The following is a 14,305-nucleotide window of genomic DNA, read 5'->3' as shown; positions in this document are numbered from 1 at the left end:
AAAAGGGGTTTTTATACTCCTCAGAATAGGAGTATATCGTCTACTCCTCTGCTTGAAGGGATACTTTCGGAGTGCTAGAAGGAGTAAAGTGTTACCGCTCTGCAGACGGGAGTTCATTTAGGAGTAAAGTTGTGATCACAAAGGAGTTAGCATGGCAATTAATAGAAGTATTATATACTCCTTTGCAGCTACTTTTATAGTACATTTCAGGAGTACGTGCCTGTTCCTTTTAAGTAGTTTTGACAGGAAATTTTTGGAGAAATTTTTCTTACTATAGGGTTACATTTATGATTCCCAGATGAGTATATTACTTCACTTGATGCGGAAGCCGATTTGAAATAAAGTATTCGTATGGAAGGCTCATTTTAGAGCTTGATATTCCAGGATAAATGCGTCGATGAACTTACAGTGATTTATTTCAAACAATATTTTATTGGGTACAAAACATTTGAGACATGTGTTCGGCAGCTTGCTTTCGACGGTTACAGAGAACCAACGTCTTGGCCCCTGTAGAAAAGAAGAGTGCCTTAACCCACGCTGTCTTTGGGTACATAATTTAAATACCCAAAGGAATGAAAATAGAGATGCCACACTTGAAAGCAAGGAGGGAACCTTGAAATGCTTCGTTGTCAACATACAGGCTCCTTCTGAAAGAAAGATTAGAAAAACAAATGCATCAGTGGAATTGCACCTCTAAGCTTGAAGTATGACGTGCTTCAAGTGTAGAAGTCAACCGTTCAGAGTGCACTTTTCAATAAAGTAGGTATTATTGAAGTTTAAACGTTTTTCATGACAAAAGATTAGCTAGCAGAACATAGTAGGTAATCAACTAGCTAATACATACCTGTACCCTGTCGGATGACAGCGGCTAAACGCGGTTTTCAGGGAATCACAAATTCTAGAGAGCCGCTTTCGTAAACGTTAAGGCAATATGGCGAATGGGAAGCAGCATCGATAGGGAACATTTTTTCCGCAAAGCATAAAACTGAAAAAAAATAAAATGGTCTTACTGAGGCACTTGCGCATTCGCGCTGCCTTTGGCTGCGTTCCTGCACCGAAAGAGGCCTCGAGATATATTTTTTTTTACTTGTCAGAGGTTCCTCATGCTTTTCAGGCACCATATCAGAACCAATTACTGAAATCAAAACATGCAAACAAAAGACAGCGCTTTGCATACACGCAGCGGAAGCTTACAGGCAATTTCCTTGATGGGAGAGCCCGCAGCTACGCATTTTCAGGACGTCCTCATTCTGTGTATAGGCCAAAGGCAGGGCAAGGGTGACTGACATAGCAGGCATTGTTAGGAATAGAAAGCTACCACCAGACCCACCCTCCCGCCGCCACCTGTCTTCTGTTAAGCTTTGCCCTCACATTCGTGGCCAGGGTTCAAAAGAAAACATTCTAGACAGGTCTATCTGGATGGGTAAGGAATATACTTTCGGGAAAGAACGCCAACCAGAAAAAAAAAAAAAACATGTTTGGGAATCTTCTTGGTTCTTTCAGCAGGTGTGACTGCGAGTGAGTCACAGCTTGCCTTTTTTAAGCCTTCTGTTAGTCATCCGCCGGGTCACTGATCGTAGACAGTTGATGCAAGGATAGTTCCTCGAAGTCAGTCTTGTCAACCCGCGCTTCCTTCCTTGTTCATTTGTTTGGCATCCGCTTTGTGCTGCTTCAGTTTTTCTGGGAAATGCTTGCTTTCGCCAATGTACTACGTCCAGCACGAGCAGGGGATCTCGTACACTGGCGTAAGCTTTATTCTTTTTCTTTCGCTGCCTTCCTGGGATCAGCAGTCTGAACCGGAACGCTTGCCTCCACGACTTTCACACAATGGAATGTGTTCGGAAACTGCACGCGAAGTGGAAACTTCTTTTAACATTTTTCAAATGCGAAGAGCTTACAAGATACCACATTTTGGAACTAGACGCCTAACCATCCAGAAAAGGCAGCGTTCAGTATGGTTGAAACCTCATGTCCGCTGCCGAAAATCGCTGCAACGTTAAGATGCCACCAACTCGGAAAATGTAACAGTTTAGCTAATCTCCGTGAGCGCTAAGGCGTCGCCATGTCCTGTGCTATGACTGAAAAGAATAAAATCGCTTGCATTGTTTGCATAACAAGGCCCTCTTAAAACACAGGAAAGGAAGCAACCGATTAGGGCACGGTTCTCAGCACTGTTCGTAATAACGTGACAAAAATTCACAGATCCCAAGGCTGTGCATTTTCACCTGTCATTGCCTGTACAGCTTTTCCACATTCATGGGGCGTGAACGCATGAAGAAAATTTGGTCCCTAGAAGAACTGACCGTACTTCCAGCTGTACATGTTAGCGTAACAGCCACGACTGCAGTGCCACACTCTTTTTTTCAGCCGCATGCAACAACAAATTTCTCAGATACTTACTTCATGCCTGCTGTGTGAGTTGGCTCCACCGGACCACAATGAAGCCTTTGCTGTTTTGCTGTTCTCGTTAAGCCTTTCATCTCGGCGCACCCGTGGTTCACAGCAAGTCTACGCACACTGAAAAGGGAGCGGCGTTAAGTGCATGCGCGTCTATGGCATCAAAGGAGAGTTTAATACTGCTTACCAGAACACACGACGATGATAATCCGGTCTTTAGTATTCTTGCAATACAGCGAAAGAACGAGGGGCCGACGATGTCGAGAAAACTGGTGCGTCACACACACATCGCCATGTCGGCGCGGCGAAACGGCAGCAGCCAACACTTGTATTCTGCGTAGACAATGAATGACTAGCCGCTGCTTCTGCACATATTGCTGGCTTGAGTGAGACGTTCATTGCAGCACGTTGCTGCTAAGGTCGATGATGTCCAGTCTTACGTCACGACAAGAGCGCGCAAAGGAGCGGGTGGCAAACTGGCGGCTTCGGGGAGGTCGACGCGTCACACACCGCCATGTTGGCTCGGCTGAGCTCGGCTGGCTAAGCCTCTCGCAGACTGCCGTCGCAGGCGATGCAACACCAAGCGTTCTCCGAATACACTGGGGGCTTCACAGGCACTGTCTGTAGCGCACCTTGGTGCGCGAGGTTGCGGCGATCCGGTGTCTTGTAACATGACAAACGTGCGTGAAGCAGCAAAAGCACAGGCGAGCAGGCAGCGACGACAGGGCCGGCGTCGTCACCTGCAAGTGCAGCGAACCGGCAGCTGCCACTAGGCGGCGGGCAGACACTAAGGAGTGCATAAAGGGCCTGAAGGAGTATTGAAGCCGACATACTCCTTCTTGGAAAAGTAGTAAAATCATGTAAATGCTTTATTTTACTCCTCGATTTCGCGACGGCAGTAAAAAAGGAGGATTTCCTCTTTTTTACTACTTAAAGTCGATTGCGCAATTTTCAATAAGGAGTTTAAAAGCGGACACTAGCCATTTATATTCCTATTTGGGCTTATTTGTGTTTACAGTGTGCTGCTTTTTCGGACGACGGGGACCGTCGAAATAAAGAGAACCAATAAGTGCAAGGTCGAATTCTTTTTCACCGCGCCGCATCCTTTCCCGTAGAGGAGATTGTGGGTCGCTGTATAGCAGCGACCGTTCTATACAGCGACCGTTTCGGAAGTCGGAAGATGTTCTACGGCTCGCTTGTTTATCATTTAGAATTTTCTTTTTTTGAGTGCGCCACAGAACGCGGCAACAGCAAGCAAGCAAGCCCAGACTGGCAGACGACGACAAGCCCCTGCCGTGCGTAGCGTGTTCTGAGGTGATGGCGGCTTCGGGTGTTTTTTCAGAGGTCTCCGCGACTGATCAAAGATGGCGAACACGTTTTTGTGTCGCCCGCCGCCTCTGTGTACGTGAGATGCATGCGTACTGGTTTCCAGTATACCTTGCGAGTGTTTTCTTCGTTTTGTCTGTCTGCTGTCGCGGTTGTTAGTGTTGCCTTTGCGTATTTGCGTTGCGGTTCTTGTCCTTCCAGGAACAGGCGTAGACAGGAAAACAACTACCACAAAGGAAACGATACGAATATCATTAGGCGGTTATTTCAGAGATGAGAGCCCGCTTCCGGGCAGATAAGGTATATGCGGTCAGCTGACGCCTCAGATAAAGGACAAGTTCGCTGCAGACGAGGGCCCCTAGTTCTACTCAAGCTACTCAAGAAAGAAAACATCTTAGCGGACCAACATTGGGCCAGCTTTGGCTACCGGTACAAATTCAGGATAAGTTTTAAGCGTCGACTGCTTTGTTGAATTAGTTACTCTTAATTGGAATGAAATTTAGAATTAAATTTCGGCTCACAATGCACATTCTTGGGCAATCTGAAAGTAAGCCTGACGAAGTGCCACGTGAGGCCACACAAAAAATGATTTTTGCGCCATCAGTCCCGACAAGCTTGTCAGACAGCAGCAGACGACATTTTTACCCCGTCAGATGAAAGCACAAACTGGCAGGTGACGTCTTAACCCGGAACAGACGGATGAAAAGACGAGCAGATCAAAGAAAACACAAGCAGACGACCTTTTAACCCCGAGCAGACGGAAGATGAGCAGATGAAACAAGACACAAGCAGACGACGTCTTAAACCCGAGCAGACGGTATCTTAGCCGTATGCAGACAACACCGAGGGCAAGCAGACGGCAGTGCAATTTCGAAACTCTTCCACCCACACACAGAAAAGGATCTGCGGATAGCCTTATGGACAGACGGTTTGGGGTTTTACCGACAAGGTTTTTCCACATGCGCGCAGCTCACTGTCTTTCATTTTTTTTTTTTATAGAATCGTTTTGTAAATTGGAAAAGTGTGTGTTTGCATTCCGACAAATGCCGTGGTGCGAAATACCAAAGAAAAGTTTTTCCCAGCCAACGCTTTACACTATTCCCGCAAGCATTTTGAAGACATGAGACAACAGGTTTACGCAAGACAGCGGTTCTACTGTCGTCACAATGTTGGATCATTGCCGGGCTCCTCACGTAATGATCACTGGAATGGGGAAAAGAACGCGACCGTTGCATCATGCGTCGAAGATCAGAAATTCCACTCGAGCGTAATCATTTTTCCCTTGGCAATGGGGAGAACGGACCAGTTGATTAATGAAGTCTTTAGACGCAATGAATTATAGCGTCAAAGAAGGACCATAGCTTGTCACAACCGTGCAGGCCCGCACCAGCAGTATGGAGCGTTTCTTGACAGATTGCTTTCTTTTTTTGCTTAGTACATGCTACAGCATTCCAGAATATTCCGATGGCCCGAACTGCCAGCAATGAGTGAGCGGCGTGCTTTAACAAAGCGCTTTAAAATTCAGTACCTCACATCCGTATAGGTATTCAGGTAAAGCCCCCTTCAGCGCCAGCGAACGTAAAGTATAAGCTTCAGGCAATTAGGAAAGGGAAGAACAGAAGGAAAAGAAAGAAAAAAATTAAACATTTTTTCTTCGCTTTTGAGGCGCAACTGCTTCAAGAGGCGGCATCTATTAGCTTACGAGGTGGCCGGTTAATTAACCTGGCGTTCTAAAGTACACCATTCACACACACACACCGGGCATAAATCTCCACAAAGCTCGTTAACCACCGACTAGATTTGCGTAACAATTGCTACCATCGTCTCTCCCGCGCCGTCCATCCAAGACCCCACCGCAAAGCGTTCGAGAAGGGTCAAATCGGAGAATCGCTTGTTCAAAGAAAATAACGGCGGGCCGCCCGAAACGCGCCATTAACGTCAACGCTGCCCGGTGCTTAAAAAGAAACGAATTCGCGGCAGCTTGAAGCGTCTCTAATGCGTTCGTTATCTTTGTACCTGGACAGCGCGTATGTGGTCATCACCCTCGCCGAATCTAGGGCACGGCCATCGTTTCGAGACGTTCTCGTTTGAGTTTAGTCATGCGTTTCTTCCTTTATTTTTTAAGTTTTTTCGAACAAGGATGCTATCTTCTTGACCGTGTCCCTTGCTTCTGTTTAGCCTCTTGCCTTCTGCGACCCGTCTTTGCTCCAAACTGGCGCGCAATAAACGGTGCATTGAACCAGGATTCTTTTTTCCGTTTTGAACTCATGCAAGCTGCATGGGTTCACGACCGATTTGACGCACAAAGAAAGCGTATAGACGTGTTGAAGGAACTAATAATTAGGACATGCTGACAAAAGACGCTAGCTAAAATGTATGCAGACGACGGGTGCCTGGAGGGCAGACGACACAGTTTGAGCGTATTCGAGCGCAGACGACGACTCGAGCAAGCGACAGCTGGAACAGATAAAACGGCTTGGGCAGCAGACGATGGTTGTTGCGCAGACGACGCGTGAAAGCTTCTTGACTACGCGCAGTCGTATGCGAGGCGTGAAAATCGTCTGCAAGACGTTCACACGCGGTTCGCGCGTTGATGGCTGCTGAAAATGAGCTCGTGGTAGCGAGGCTCTAAAGCGTGCGAACTTTGAAACGCGGTTGCGCGAACATCTACGCGAAGCTGGTGTACTGCATCATCCTGTGGCCTTTCCCGTGCTTTTGCGTGAAGCCTTCTTCTTCTACTTTACTTTTTTCTTTTTACAATTTCAGGCCTTTGTTCGTCCTTAGTCGTGGCGGGAAAACAGTAGGAACTAGGGAAAACAGCGCGCAACTGCTTTGACCTACAAAAAGAATAAAATGGTAATGATTTCGCTTCGCACGCGGACAACCTACTTTACTCTCGGTGGATGAAAAGCAACAACAAAGGCTGAAGGGGTTTTTACATTCCCATCACGGTTTTCTTTTTGTCCTTTTGCTCTAGGATAGTAGGTTCACACGAAAGCGGGCTAAACGGCAGCGTTCTAGTTTAGCAGACGACGTAGTGGCAACAGGATCGTCTGCACCCTAGAAGCGAAAGAGAGAGAGAAGAAAAATGTTGATTCATAAAAAGGCCGTCACGACCTTGAGATACTGCTTAAACAATCAATGAAGGTCGCATTTGCAGATTTAAGTGCGTAGCACTTCACAACTCCGGGTCAGGTGTCCATTTAGTAGTGAGACTCCTGGCCAGCTCAGAATTGCAGACGAAACTACAGTTCGTTGCAGAAGTTTCCCCCGTCGCTCCTTTTACTGCACGCGTCGTCTGCGGAATGAGAAAGTGTTGCCACGTAAAGCGAAGGGCTAGATATTCATAACACGGCCTCGCGCACTTCGTCCTAATCACTCTGAATACAGGAGCAACGCTGTTCTTGGTATTCCATTGTCTCTCCCCCTGAGTCTGCCGTCTGCACCCTTTTTCATACTGCTCCACTCGTACACTGTCTCCCCCCTCATTCCTTTAATGGAATGCACGGGTATTTCGCGCCAACTCCGCAGAGCAAAACTACTGCGCATGCGCGGACAACGCCCAGCGTGAAGTCGGTACGCTGACCGCACGTGTGCGCTATCTAGGCCCAGCCGTGTGCCCTATTAGCATCCCAGGCTGCGGGGTTTCCTGCTGAGTATGGCGGTGGGCGGCCTAGTGCTCCCTCCATTGTTAACGACGGCTCCTGCGTGCTTGTCTTTTATGGCACGCATTTCGAGAGGCGTGTGAGCCGCGCCCCCTGGCGGCAATCCGGAAAGAAAATGAAGGTGTTTTGTGGAGATAGCCGCGCGGGGGCTTACTCGGGGACATTGCGTGGAGGGGATATGCGCACTGACTGTCTCCCCTAAGACTATATAGGAGTATCCGTTACAAAAAAAAACTTTAGACAGTGTCTATAGAGTTCTGTCTATAAAGTCTATAGACTGTCTATAGACAAATCCTAGAGAACAGTCTATGGACAATACAAATGCTATGCACAGTCTATAGACAATCATAGATTTATGGCCATACACTTTTAGTAGACTTTTGTCTATAGACTATCAATAGACAAAAAGCAATATCTATAGGATTGGTTTGGTTTATGGGGTTTAACGTCCCAAAGCGACTAAGGCTATGGGCTCCGGAAATTTCGACCACCTGGGGTTCTTTAACGTGCACTGACATCGCACAGTACACGGGCCTCTAGAATTTCTCCTCCAAAGAAATTCCAGCCGCCGCGGCCGGGATCGAACCCGCGTCTTTTGGGTCAGCAGCCGAGCACCTTAACCACTTAGCCACCGCGGCGGCCAATATCTATAGGAAGTCAATAGAGTCAATAAGAAGTGTATAGACTGTCTATAGACCATTTTTATAAGGGTTAGAAAAGGAGTAAACTGTGCTCTAGCGCAGTGTCTTTTTGAGGTAGGGTGTGCTTCCCAAGTCCCGGAGTAGGTTTAGGTCACTAAATATACGGAATGCTTTCTCTCGGTCACAGAGCAATATTCCAACTTCAAAGCATAACACTTCAAAGCATAACAGTTCGCAACGGAAGGAGCCTTTTAAACGCGGCAGCGGAAGTCTTGAGATTAGCAATTAGAGGAGACTGGAAGATCGGCTAAAATCTTCGTACTGCTCGGATACAACTCAAGAACGTAGCGGCATTTCCCCGTCAAAGGACCCCACTTCCAGGCAATAGCGTCGATCGATTTTTCATGCACTTGCTAGCGCGAGAATGCACGGAGTGGCCGGTGAAAGGGGAGTCCCCTCCCTCTGGGGCCAGGAGAATCGGCCGACGCCATTGTCTGGAAGGCGGTCCTGTGACGGGGAAAAGCCGCTCAATTCTTGAGTTGTATCCCACTATAGCATTTCGCATGCCAACCACAAGTATTCCGTAGTGATGGAAACCTACTACGGAACTTGGGCAGCCAGCCTACCGTGCCCCTAAAAGGGGGGGGGGGGGGGGGCTCTAGGGAGCAGCTTATTCCCATTTTACTCCCATATAAGGGCATTCATGTTTAGAGTATACTGAGCCGGAGTTCTCGGGTTCGAACCCGGCCGCGGTGGTGTATAGGCGATACGCGAAATGAGCCTGTGCACTTTGTGATGTAAGTGCACGTTAACGATCCACAGGTGGCCGAAATTATTCAGGAGCCCTCTACTGCGGTGTCTGTTTCTCCCCTCTTTCTCTTCTCTCATCGCTTCGCTCACAGCGCCGTTTGGGTGTCCACCGAGAGGGAGACAGTCACTGCGCTTTTTATTGCGAAAGCAATACTACTTGCGCTTTCCAGGGTGACCACCATCGTGCCGCAGCGGTGACCACCATTGACCTTCATTTGACCTTGATTGCATTAGTTGGATTAGATTGGATTACATTCGATTACATTAGATTGGATTGGACTGGACTGGATTTCATTGGATTGGATTAGATTACATTAGATTAGAGTAGATTACATTGGATTGGATTCGATTGGATAGGAGTGCATTGGATTGGGTAGGAGTGCATTGGATTGGATTGCATTGGAGTGGATTGGATTGTATAACCGATGCATCACCACAAGTCTAATCACAAGCACCACCACCAGCTACACTACCAGCTAAACCAAGGCGTAGGTACGGATATTGCTTTCGCAATTACCGGGCAATTTTTTTTTGCTCTACATAAACATTTGTTGTTTCGTTTTAAACGCTGCTGATCTGCATTTACTACGCGTCCTTGTACATACATGTGACAGCCAAGGCAGATTCGCGCGGCAGGTCTGTATTCAGTGTTGCTGCCTCCTCAAGGCCCACCGCTCAACCGTTTAGTTCCCTTTACGCCACTCGCATGCAGCTCCTATCGGGTAATTATTTTGCGAGCTCCTGTGTTTTGAGGGCGCCATTTTAAGCATGAAATGCTTTTAGCTCCCGTTGTCGGCAGTGTGGTGACGTCACGCCGAGACCGAGAGCCATCATCCGGGCACTGAAATCCACTCATCCGGGCACTGAATTCCAGTCATCCGGGCACTGAAACCCACTCATCCGGGCACTGAAATCCACTCATGCGGGCACTGAATTCCAGTCATTCGGGCACTGAAATCCACTCATCCGGGCACTGAAATCCACTCATCCGGGCACTGAATTCCAGTCATCCGGGCTCTGAAACGAGAACATCCGGGCACCGTACGAGACTTAACGAGATTTAACGAGACTCTCTAAGCCCTCCTACGCGACCGGCATGCAAGCGCCGGTTGGTCTCCAAATGAGACAAAAAATAACTGCTGCCAGTGCCTTCTCAATGTTTATCAAGATATCAGTGGAGCTGTGGGTTTGATAATGCACGGAATTATAATTTCCGATTTCTAATAACGCGTGCAAAAAGCACATAAATGCCACGTTACACTTCGTTGTCATACGTGATCCGGGGGAGAAGCGCTGCGTTCAAATGGCAAGGCATCGCGCCGAACGGGTGGTGGCGTTCCTCCCTTCCTTTACGGTGCGGTTCGGGTGTCCACCGAGATGGCAGAGAATTACTGCGCCATTTCCTTTCCTAAAAAAACCTTGCGTTCAAATGGCAAGGCATCGCGCTGAACGGGTGGTGGCGTTCCTCCCTTCCTGTACGGTGCGGTTCGGGTGTCCACCGAGATGACATTAGGCCCGTAAACATTTCATGCTTACTCTACTCTCGGTTACGGGAGGCGCAGAGATTTTTCTAGAAATTGGGCATTGTTAGTGAATCGTCACCTGTGTTTTGACTTTTTTTTTAAGCGAAAGCTTTACTACTTGCACTTTCACGCCTTTGCCGTGCCGCGGCGGTGACCGCCATTAACCTTCATTTGACCTTCATTTGCATTAGATTGGATTGGACTGGATTGGATTAGATTAGATTAGATTACATTGGAGTGGATTGAATTGGATTGGATTGTATAACCGCTGCATCACCACAAGTCTAACCACAAGCGCCACGACCAGCTGAACCAAGGCGTAGGTACGGATATTGCTTTCGCAATTACCGGGCTTAACCAAGCTAAGCCACAGCGAATTTTTTTGTTTGTTTTCCATGAACGATACGGAGTGGCGTGACTTCGACAGGGTTGCTTTCACGGCAGATAAACTATACGCGATAAAATTTTGCCTGCATCGGGTTTCCTCGGTGCAAAGCTGGTCATAATGAAGAGAGGCCGCTCCGTCCTCTCATGGTCAAGACCACTGGCGGAGCCGACGGATTCAGCCTCTCGACGCCACGTTTACCTACAGGGCAGAAATAGGCTCGTTGGTATTCGTTGTGCAATCTCTGTAAGCCCCCATCTGTGCTTGTTAGAAATTGAAAGCTACAAACTCTTTACATTGCATTGCACTGGGCGCACAGGTGTTTTAGTTTATATTTTGCAAAGATACGCCTTTTGTTACACAAAACAACTGTACTATAAAAAATTACGAGGAACTTTAGCGGCTAAAGTGGTGAAAGGCGAAAGCCTGAGTGTTGCCTTCTGCTACGCGATTGTTCACTTCACATTCTGTTGGTGCATAAATTAACTGCCAATTAATGACGCTTAATCTTTGCCCTTAGGAGTGGAACGCGACAGCGTGTTGTAGCGCTGCCAGGCAGTCCACGGAACGCCACCACCCGTTCGGCGCGATGCGTTTCCCTTTGAATGCAACGCTTTTTGAGGAAAGGTTCTACGCCTTGCTCGTCGGTAAATTGGTTTTTGAAGAAAGGAAATGTATATGTCTCTCATATCTCGCTGGACACCTAAACCTCGCCGTAACGGGAAGAGAGGAAGATGGGAGTGAACGAAGACACCGTATTCACTAGACACGCCTTTGTTCATTCTAAACCATCGAGCTGGCATGGCGGAGCAATAAAGAAACAAAAAAGCTGGCATGGCGGAGTGGTAGCGTGCTCATCTCGCACTCCGGAGACCGGGGTTCGATTCCCGAGCTCGGCCAATTTCCTACTCAGTTTCATTTATTTATCTGGTCTGACTAGAAAGGTTAATTAGGCTAATTGGTTAAGTAAGTCCCACTAACTTGGAGCATCACTATACGATCCCTTTAACTGGTTGCATGGTTAGTAGCCAAAGTACAATTGGCCCCGTTTGAAATTCGCGCACTGTGACGTCACGACCGTTTCGACCAATTGAAAAGCGTGACATTTGTGTTGACAACAACTGCTTACAACGATGAGGCATTAAAGGCTTCCGCCTTAACAGTCTCCTCTCCGTTGTGCACAGTTTGCGGCAAGTATGCATACATAATCTACAGCAAAGGAAGGCTGTGGGCACAACTCTCGATCACGTACGTTATGCAGCCATTAAGGCTGATGAACCTTGCATTAAAAAAAAAGAAGAAAACGCTGAGGCAGCGTATTAGTATCGGGCGTTAGCAATATCGAACGAAAATTGCGTCATTAGCCACGTTCGCTATATCCGGTACAAATTTTTCGTTATATCCGGATATCTACTTTTTTATATGTCAACGCATACAGCGCAAGAAGACAAATCGATTGCCACCACTTCGAACGTCTTACGTCAATTAGTTTGGGGAGGTGGTGACGAGGAGGCGCGGCTACGGCCGCTTATCCGTTTTTCTCAGCCAGCGTCCGCTTCGGCGGACGCGGTTGTTGCGAGAGCGTCTTTTCTTTTATTTCACTCTTTCCTCTTATCTTTTAACTCTCCTCTATCTGCACGAGGCAGCGGTGGTGGCTCGGCTGGAGCCAGTTGGCAGGCCCGAGCAATTTCCTTTTCATCCTTCTCTCAGTCGCAACAACAACAACAACAATAGTTTGGCCGTAATGGACGTTTGAAGTTCCGAGAAGTCACGGTCTGGGGAACCAAAGGTCGTCGGTGCGAATCCTGAGATACTCTTACGTTTCATTCGACTAGTGATCTTATGCTCCGTAATGCGCTGAATCGTTTGATACACTCCGAACATTCTGCGCCAGTTAGGTGATCCACAATCTGTGTACCAATGATACCACCCACTGGTCAACTTGAGTGACCTCGTTTTTCATACTAACGCGACCTTAGACGCAACGTAACGGTTTTAAAAAATACTAACTAGCACCTGCTAAGTCGTCTTACTGCTCTTTGGTCGTTCACATTGTGGCTATTTATAACACGCACGGCACGATTCCGCGTCTGTATGGCACGCAGCTCCGTATCACCGTGATGGTGTACCGGGTGGTGAAGCGTTCGTCGAAAGGAAAACCGGCCACCATCAGACCGCATTCGCATCCGCGCTTCCCACACTGCTTTCTCCAGTCGGTCGTTCTTTCGTCTCCGAGAGCACCATTAGCTTTGCCGTGTGTTCCTTTTTATGGTTCCTTTCGTACACGGGTGCAAGTGTATGTGGCAGCCTCGACCGCAGAACCGTGCAGCGCTGGCGTTCCCATTGTCCTAACGGCGCCGCGGCCGCACTGTGCATATATACTATATACGGTGCTTGAAGGCCAACGGCATGTCCCCCCCCCCCTCCACGCACGCTTTTTTTTTTCTGCAACGGAAGGTGCATGAGGTGCGATGAACCAAGCGGTCTCAGCTAACGCTTAGCTAACGTGACAAAACACCAGGCTAGCGGGATCCAGAGAAAGGCTCAGTCTTGGCTGATACAAAAATTATATAGTCGATCCTCGTTATAACGAAACGGTTCATAAAGGAATAACGGATATAATAGTTGATGACGTCCAGGAAATCTGGGCATGGTTTCGTCTTAATAAACAAACTCGGGAAAGCCGTTTTTCAGTAGTTCAGGCCAGGCTCGGATGTTGTAGCTGTCGAAAAAAAAAAAAAAACAAAATTGGAAGACGCTTAAGCTTCGCTTTTAAGATTGGAACGCGACTGCGTTTTGCAGCGCTGCCAGGGAGTCCACGGAACGCCCGTTCGGAGCGACGGCTTGCCCGTTGGAAACACCTTTGAACGCAACGCATTTTTGAGGAACGGAAATGGCGCATTAATTGTCTCACATCTCGTGGACATTGGGACCGTAAGGTTAGGGAGGAAGGTGGGAGTGAAAGAAGAAAGAGGTGCCGTAATGAAGGAAATGAAAATGGGATTTGAGGAAAGGAAATTAAGCAATAACTTTCACATATCTCGGTGAACACCCGCAGCCCCCTATTATAGGTCGCCGGTTCGAATTACTGCCACAAGCTAGGCTCTAACTAGCGCGTTTATGCTGCAGGAAACGTTAAATCGTATGACCTGCCCGCCGCGGTGGCTCAATGGTTAAGGCGCTCGCCTACCGAGACGGAGTACCCGGGTTCGAACCCGACCGCGGCAGCCGCGTTTGATGGAGGCGAAACGCAAGAGGCGCCCGTGTGCTGTGCGATGTCAGTGCACGTTAAAGATTCCCAGGTGGTCGAAATTATTCCTTGCAGGTACAGTCTTTGTCAAAAGTAACCAGGCTGCATGGTTTGCTTCTAGCTTGTATAGTGGAGCCCTTGTGGCTTTCCTAAATATCAAAACGTGTTGGAAGGTAAGAAGACCCCAGTCCCTACCTTTAACGACCATTTCAGCTTCATGGAAGTTGTAAGGGCTCCACTGTACGAGCTAGAAGCAAACCATGCCACCTGGTTACTTTTGACAAAGACTGTACATGCAAATGTGGGAA

The 14,305-nt window shown here is 47.9% G+C and overlaps 1 long non-coding RNA gene across 1 annotated transcript; it reads right to left on the bottom strand.

Annotated features, from left to right (window-relative positions):
* Positions 1-409: 409 nt before the first annotated feature.
* LOC149348551 (uncharacterized) lies at positions 410-3,039 on the bottom strand. The gene is made up of 3 exons (XR_016292771.1): positions 2,585-3,039; positions 2,401-2,517; positions 410-647 (listed from the first exon to the last, which is right to left on the bottom strand). It is a non-coding gene; the product is annotated as an uncharacterized LOC149348551 (long non-coding RNA).
* Positions 3,040-14,305: the final 11,266 nt, after the last annotated feature.

The sequence above is a fragment of the Amblyomma mixtum genome, chromosome 4 (genome assembly GCF_055824585.1).
Source record: "Amblyomma mixtum isolate Tamu chromosome 4, ASM5582458v1, whole genome shotgun sequence".
NCBI classification, from domain to species: domain Eukaryota; kingdom Metazoa; phylum Arthropoda; class Arachnida; order Ixodida; family Ixodidae; genus Amblyomma; species Amblyomma mixtum.
The sequence above is the reverse complement of the archived record's forward strand: the minus strand, read 5'-3'. Positions and strand labels throughout refer to the sequence as shown.